Raw genomic sequence first — 7,857 nt, forward strand, 5'->3', positions numbered from 1 at the left:
TGTTCCCCTGGCCCTCTGCCCTCTGCTCTCAGTGGCCAAACACAGGATTTGGGTTTCGATTGGAATGCTGCCATGTCAGTGGGATAAGGAAGTAACCTTTCCCCTGCTGCTGTTTAATTTTGTCTCCTGGGGGCCTTGCAGAGCTCTCCAGCCCCAGCAGAAGAGGGTGGCACCAGCACAGCCCAGCAGCTGGGAGTCAGGGAGCTCCAGGGACTGCCACAGCTCGCCAGCCTCTGCACTTCCAGGAGCACCAGCACCCAAGGTGAATGCAAATCCAGTGCAGAGGCTGCTCCACAGCAGCCCCTTGCCTCCCTCTCTGCAGTCTGAGGGCAGCCAGGACAGCAGACCTGAAATCCTGTCCCTCTTAGGTGTCCCCTTGAGACCTCTGCAGCAGCAGCAGACATTTCTTGCCCTCTGCTTCCCTTTTGGAATTTGTCAAGAAACAGCCCTTCAGGTGGATCAGGCTCCTCAGCGAGCTCATCTTCAGACTAAGCAGAGCTGCCTGCATCCTCCTGGGCTCACCAAGGAGCCTTTGCCCAAGGAGTCTGTGGGTACCAAAAGGCCTGGAGAGCCCCTGGAACACAACAAATCCAAAAGGGTGAGGAAGGAGGAGAGTGAGCCTGGTCCTGGGGAGGTCACAGACCAGCCCTGCAAGGATCAGCTGGAAGTCAAAGAGAAGCCAAAAACCGACAGTGAAGACCCAAAGCTGGCACTTCACAAGGCCTCTGAGGAGAGAGAGCACAAGGGCTGCCCCCAGGCCAACACCAAAGGGTTTTTGGAGCCTGAGCTCCTGGGAGATGCTCAGGAAGGTGATGCCCTCATCCCCAATGGCCGCAGGACTGGGGAGTTGCACAAGGAGAAAGTGCCCTCACCTCCTGGGGAGAAGAAGTTGTTCTTGCCTGCGAGGAAGCCAGACTTGAAAAGAAATGAGGAATCCTGAGGAGTCCCCTAGAAAGAAGAAGGTGAGAGGGGCAAGGGGAGGTGGGTTTGGACAATGACCAAGGTGGTGTTTGAAAACCCCATGTGGAGATTCCCTTCATAGGTTGGCACTAGAGCCATGATCTTTCTCCTCTAAAGGCAGCTCCATGTGTTATTTTTTGTTTTCAACCAGAATCTGTCAAACGGAGCTGTACTGGTCTGTACTCTATGTGAACTTTCAAGACCTGACTGATTTTTTTTTTCCCTTTTGTCTTTCTTCCTGTTAGAGGGAAGACAAGGGGGATACTCCCAGGAAGAAAAAGGAATGAGAAAAAATCCCCCCCAAAAATTTCAGCCTTCAGCAAACAAAGAGTGCAGTAAACTGAAGTGAGTATGCAGTGGTGGGATGTGTAAATCTAAGTCAGAAGGGTGAGAAAAAGAACTGTATCTTCTGTCCAGACCCTTGGGAGTTTGTTTTTAATTTTGTGTGCCTTCTGCAACTTGACCTGCTGCAGATTGGCCTTTCCATGCTGGAAGCAACCAGTGCAGAAAGCAGCTCTGCAGGTGGAGGTGGGTGAGGGTAGGGAACCTTTCCCTCCTGACATCTTCTGCAAGCTCAGAGGTGTTTGGGTTGGTGTTTGGCTGGGGGAAGGGATGTTCCAATTGCAGTAGGAATGGCAAAGCTTTAATTGTGGAGTTCTTTGCTCCCTTTTCCTTAGGGAAAATGAGCAGCTGTCTTAGTGATGTGCTGGCTTTTGGAGTGGGAGGGGCAGGAGGTGTTTCTGGGCAGAGAGGGCTCTGGATCAGGTTGGGGATGGTGCTGTGCTCTGTGTCCAATGTGATGTGCAGCATCAGCTGTGCCAAGGCAGAGCAGCTGGAGAGCACGTGTGCAATGTGTAGGGACCAAAGCATGGCAAAGGTGGGTGCTGAAAGAGGGGAGAGGACTGTCCCATGCACAGCAGGGTCAGGCAAGAAGTGCAGCCCCACATCTGAGCCTTCCCACTGCGTTTAACTTCATTTCCTCCTCTTCTGATGCTCCAGTCCATGAGCTGGGATTCACTGCTTGCTGTGTTCTCAGAAACTTTGAGGAGCTGACTAAAAATGGTGGAAATGAGCAGTAGTGAACCAAGGCTGAGAGCTATTCGGTGCTGCTTCTTGCTGCCAGAGTTCCCTGGTCATCCTGATTTCAGATGATCAGAAATCTGCTAGGCTATTGTGTTATTGAATGTTAAAATCCCTGCCAATTAAAAGTCCCTGTCCCTTGAAGCCTCTCAGCTTTGGAAGCGTTGTCCAGTTGAGACACTGGTGAGAACTGGTACAGGATGTAGCCAAGTTTTTAAGAACATTGTATGTGCATCACATTAATGAATTTCCTTCTCTTGTGCAGAGCATCAGAAGCTTCATTCCAAGCTGAGAGGAAGAATGTGGTGCTGCCACCACTGCTGGCCGTGACTGCTGCACAACGTGCACCAAACTCAAGCCAAAAGAGACTCAGAACCGAGACTGACAACCTGGACCTGCCTGCCACGGATAACCCTGCCAGGAACCAGGAGCCAAGCACAGGAAAGTGGAGGAAGATCCCAGGGAACAACCCCAGGGCATCACCATGGATATCCAGGAGAGCTGACAGGAGGATTCCTGCAACCCACACGTGCTGTGTGATTCTCTTCACAAACATCCTCTCAGATAAGTAACTCTTTCTGATTGCAGCCAAATGCAAATGCAAGACTGGTGTAAAAAGGAGTGTGTTTCTAAACAGAAATATTTTAAATCTTGTTTAAAAATAAGAAACAACAAACCTGTGGGTGTGGCTGCAACCTGGGCCTGAAGTTTTATAGCTTGCTTACAACATAGTTCATAGCCCTTGCAGCTTTGCATTTCTGGGTTATAAAATTGGATTTTATTGGCTGCTTGTTAAAATTTGGGTGTTTACTGTTGGCTTGGGGTGTGGGATTTAGGATGTTTGGGGGAGGGTGGGGCTGTGAGTTAAGCCAGGCTGTGCACCCTGTATTTGCTGCCTTCTAATAGCTCATTTTTTCCTGATAATTTTCCTCCTTCCAGCCCTCACTGCTCTCTCAGCCACTGAGAAGGAAACCTGCTGCTGAATTTCTCCATGCCTGGGAGAAGTTTAATGATTCCAAAGCACTGTGAGTTGCCAAGTGAGAAGCCAAGGTTCCATTTCCATTATTGGAGGGATTGCTGGGGAAGGAGGCGAGAGGGGGAGATCCTGGAGCACAGACTATGCCTGGGACAAAGGAACATTTTCTCTGGAAATTCAGGATAGCCGGCCTTTGGAATTGCTTTAGGCATCCCTCTCTGATCAGTTTTCTCTCTGTTGTTTTTCAGGGATCTGCAGGGATGAGAAGAATCCTTTCCCAGAGACTTCTCTGCCAAATGAAGACAAGACAAGGAGACTGAAGTTGGAGCAGTAAGTGTTTGTTTCACAGCCCTGCCTGCAGTTTCTGAAGACACCAAACAGGGCTGGCCCTGCAGCCACCCCAGTTGCTGCTTCCTTATTCCTCATTTTGGGAGCAAAGAGAGAGGGAGGGATGGGGGAGAGCACCTGCTGAGTAGCTTAGCTGCAGCTGGGCAGCACTTGGACTTTTGACTCCTTGCTGGGCTTGTGACCAACATTTGCCAAAAGGAATTCCTAGAGCTGCTGCTACGTTTTTGTCCAGTTTAGTCATTACAAATGTCGTGTTGTCCTGTGGTGCAAGCAGTGGGGAATAGTCAGAAGCTGTAACCTGCCATCCCACGGGGCCTTTGCAGTGTCATTTTCCATAAAACACAAAGTTTTGTGGGCCCCTTTGGGCAAAGGGATGCATTGCCATGATCTGCTGGCAAACTTGCAAAAGGAAAAAATCGGGATGTGCCTGGCAGAAGGGCTGGGAGGCTGTAAAAATCCTCTCCATAAAGAGGCAGCTGCTGAAAGTCAAAGAGCTCTGCAGGTTCTCTTCGAGTAAAGTCACTCCAGTCATTGAGTGTCTTCTGCCAGACGTGCCTGTTGGATGAATCTAACCAAATGTTTTCTCTATCCCTCCTTTTGTTCCAGAGATTTCTGCTGAACAAAGCCAAGAGACGTGACCAGGAGCCGGCCTGAGCTCATCCACTGAACGAGACAGAATTTACAGTGACTGAGACTGGAGCCCAAGTGCCTTAACTGGGTCTCCAGGATGTAAATAGTTCCATGTTCTCTGTTCTTTTGGAGCCTCAGAAACAGTTTTGTTTTGTTCATTTTCTTACTGTTCAATGCAAAGCACCTGCATATTTTTTGGTTTGTTTTAAATACAGTTTGAAGTTCTTTTGGCTATCTCAGGAAAGCTTTGTGTTTTTTGAGGGTAATGCTTTTCTGCCTTGCAAAAGAAGAGATGGAGGGTGGTACCTGCCTTTCAAATAACCAAGTGCAAGGAATTTTCGGGATGGGCCCATGTGCTGGTGGTCTATAAACCTGTCTATTATGAATAACTAACAGGACAATATTGCCACCTATTGCTGACAGGAAATCTGCACTCAGATTGTTCCTGAGGGTCTTGCTCAGTTTCAGCCTTGTCAGCCCCAAGTTTGGGTGGCAGAATGACCCCCAAGGTGTGGTTGGAAACAGCTCTGCCTGTCTCCTGTGCTGAAGGGATGGGACTCACAGGGAGGATTCACACTTGGGCTGCTTTTTGGCATTTGGGTTGGTGAGGCTGGGAAACTGCACACACAACCCGAATCCCAAAGTCAAAATCACTGCGGGGAAGGGTATTTCTTTATCAAGGAACAAATTATTCACCTCTTTTCAACACAAGACACAGCATGCGGCAATTTTAAATGTTCACCCCAATCGCTTCTCCCTTCTCCAGCCATTTTGGTCTCCTGAAAATGAAAACTTAGATCCGAGCTCCCATTTGCCTTGTACTAAGCACGCCTCACCACACAGTAAGGACACAGTCAAAATAATAACGATTAAAATAGCAACAACAAAAATAGCAGCAATGAACAAGGGTTTGTCCAGTTCACCCCCAGAACTGCTGGCCGTCCCCTGACCCAACAAATCCTTTCTCCGGCCACTGCACCCTCCTGATGCTTGCAAGCAAAACTGCACAGCTTGAGCTGAGCACAGAACGTCTTCTGTGACTTATCAGCTGCCTTTTAGCTCTGTGTACGCCTTACAGGCTACCCCACATAATTTTAAACACACTGTTTTGTCTGCAGTGCAGTAACAGGTCTTGTCTGTCCCTGTGATGAGCAGCCGGGGAGCAGAGATCCCTCCAGGAAGGTCCCGGCAGCGCCAGAGATGTCCCCAGCCCGGGCTGTTCTCACACACAAACAGAGGAGTCCTGCCACCGTCACCAAATTGATGCAGGAACAAAAACTCTCTAACCAGTTAAAGATAAAGAGTGATATGGTTATTACAACCCTGGGCACACCCGGGAGAAATCTCCCACTGGGATGTGTGAAGTGCACAGGGCTCTTGCCTTCTTTTATCCCCAAAATTTTACATATTCATATAATTATCTAGTACGCCTATATATGCATTACCTAACCCTGCCTACCCCTGCTTTGTATTAAAATGAGCTCAAAGTCCTTTTACTCTTGCACAGTTCCTTCCTTCAAATGGGTCAGTGGGTGTTTGAAATGGGTCAGTGGTCTCCTAATGATGAAGTCAGGGAGTCTTCCTCACCTTTAACTTTCACCTTTGTCTAGTTGCTAGGTTCTCGGACCCCTTGGCCATAGTTCAAGCTCCCAGCCTGGTTCTGGTTGGTTTTGGGGAGCAGGTGCAGTTACGATTCCTTCACTTTAACAATATCCTGACTGCCAATCTTAACACAACAAAGCCAAGCAAGTGATTTATTGTCTTGGCTCTACTGGCTCAGCTGCTTTCTGCAATGTTTTCTACTCTAATCATTATATGTATAGCTTCTATCTCTCAGCTAAGCTCTTAATCCTTTAATTTTTTCTTCAACTGAACATTAAAACCTATTCTTGAGAAACAAAAGAAGGGGGAGTTGGAGTGCCCACATGACAGGTTAGCAAAAGCCCTGTATGTTCTCAGCTTTCTGAATTGAGATGAAGTTGGCCAAACAGCACCCAAAAGGCAATATTCTTTTGATACAAAGGCTCATCCCTGGCCTCCAGTGACAGTAAAGGACCCAGTAACAGGGCAGTGGAAAGGACCTGTAGACATGTTAATGTGGGGAATCAGTTATGCTTGTGTCTCCACAGGTCACCACATGAAATGGGTTCCTTTGTGGTGTGTGTGACCATTTGTTGCATCTTCCTGATTGGCGAAAGCACTGTGAGTGTCTGACCCCCTACACTGGATGGCACAAACGTAGGGATCACCCCTGCAAATGCTGCTCACACTGATACTGTGTGCATCCCTGTGACAACCCCTGGTGATCCCTGCCACACGTGCTTGGTGGGGATGTCCATTGGCCAGAAGCGTTTTGGTAAGCTGTATAATGAGAGCGTGCAGCAAAACTGCACAGCCCCAGGTATATTGCAGCCCAGGTGGTGGAGCCAGGACACCTGGCAAAAGATCACAGGATGGGATGAGACATGGCACAAGGATCTGAGAAGGATGCACGACTTTGCAGCTTTGCCCTCCCAGCCACAGGAACTAGATACGCCAGGGACTTTGTGTGCTTAATACCAGCAATTGGTACTGCTCAGGCTTTGGCTTCTTTAAACAAGCTTGGCTGCTGGCTTGCAAAGGAAGCTAATGCCACTAGTGCTGCTCTTTCAGCAATGCTAATTGATGTTAAATTGGTGTGACATGAAACACTGCCAAACAGGGCAGCCGTTGACTTCTTGCTGTTGGCTCAAGGCCATGGGTACAAAGATTTTGATGGATGTGCTGCATGAACTGAAGGGATCATTCAGAGTCCATTCACAAGAGTATTGGTAATCCTGAGCAGCTCACTAAACAGCTACGGAAACATGAGGAGGATGATTGGTGGGGGCTGTCTTCATGGCTCGAAAACCTTGGCTTCAGGACATTACTTAATCATTTATTAATGTGTGGCATAGTTATCCTTGGTGTTTTCTTAATGATTGTGATATGTATCCCATGTATTTTATCTTGTGTGGCACAAATGATCAATAGTAGCCTTAATAAGATAATGGCTTTATGGGCACAAACAGTTGTAGCTGTGCAACAAATAAACAAAGTAGGGAGAAATATTAGCTATACATAAATTTTTACAAAAAGAAGGCCTGGTAAAATCATGGCTCAGGCCTGTTACTTCAGCTAAGTAGAAAAGGGCTGTGGGAAAGAGACTCAGCTGAATTAGGGGTAGAAATACATGTTACATAACCATCGTGTGCTCACACCATGGTGTGTGGTGGTTGGTTGAATTATGTTTGTTATGTTTTAAAATGATGTAACTGGAAATGGGCTGTTTAAAAAGGCCTGGGTTTTGCAATAAAGTGTCTCTCCTTTGCACCTGGGGACTCTGCATCACTACAGACCCTCACCCACATCAACCCAAGGCTCTACTTTGACCAAGTGGGGTCTCATGGCACACAGGTGCCACTGGACATTGCCAGGCATAGGGGAAACAAGGCTCCTTTATTGCACAGCAGGGCCTCAGGGCACCCAGGAGAGCACAGTGACACAATGGGATCTCATGGAAGCAAGTGTCCATTGTGACACAGCAGGGCCTCAGGGCACCCAGGAGAGCACTGTGACACAATGGGATCTCATGGAAGCAAGTGTCCATTGTGACACAGCAGGGCCTCAGGGCACCCAGGAGAGCACTGTGACACAATGGGATCTCATGGAAGCAAGTGTCCATTGTGACACAGCAGGGCCTCAGGGCACCCAGGAGAGCACTGTGACACAATGGGATCTCATGGAAGCAAGTGTCCATTGTGACACAGCAGGGCCTCAGGGCACCCAGGAGAGCACAGTGACACAATGGGATCTCATGGAAGCAAGTGTCCATTGTGACACAG

General features: G+C 48.4%; 1 long non-coding RNA gene across 2 annotated transcripts; it reads left to right on the forward strand.

Annotated features, from left to right (window-relative positions):
* The first annotated feature begins 438 nt into the window (after nucleotides 1–438).
* LOC148217254 (uncharacterized) lies at nucleotides 439–4,228 on the forward strand. Of its 2 annotated transcripts, XR_015801098.1 has the most exons (5): nucleotides 439–962; nucleotides 1,206–1,305; nucleotides 2,306–3,065; nucleotides 3,265–3,346; nucleotides 3,971–4,228. It is a non-coding gene; the product is annotated as an uncharacterized LOC148217254 (long non-coding RNA). The 2 variants fall into 2 exon arrangements; XR_015801099.1 differs by lacking the exons at nucleotides 439–962; nucleotides 1,206–1,305 and adding an exon at nucleotides 1,725–1,837.
* The last annotated feature ends 3,629 nt before the right edge of the window (nucleotides 4,229–7,857 follow it).

The sequence above is a fragment of the Sturnus vulgaris genome, unplaced genomic scaffold, assembly GCF_052056855.1.
Source record: "Sturnus vulgaris isolate bStuVul1 unplaced genomic scaffold, bStuVul1.hap1 Scaffold_87, whole genome shotgun sequence".
In the NCBI taxonomy this organism is placed as follows: domain Eukaryota; kingdom Metazoa; phylum Chordata; class Aves; order Passeriformes; family Sturnidae; genus Sturnus; species Sturnus vulgaris.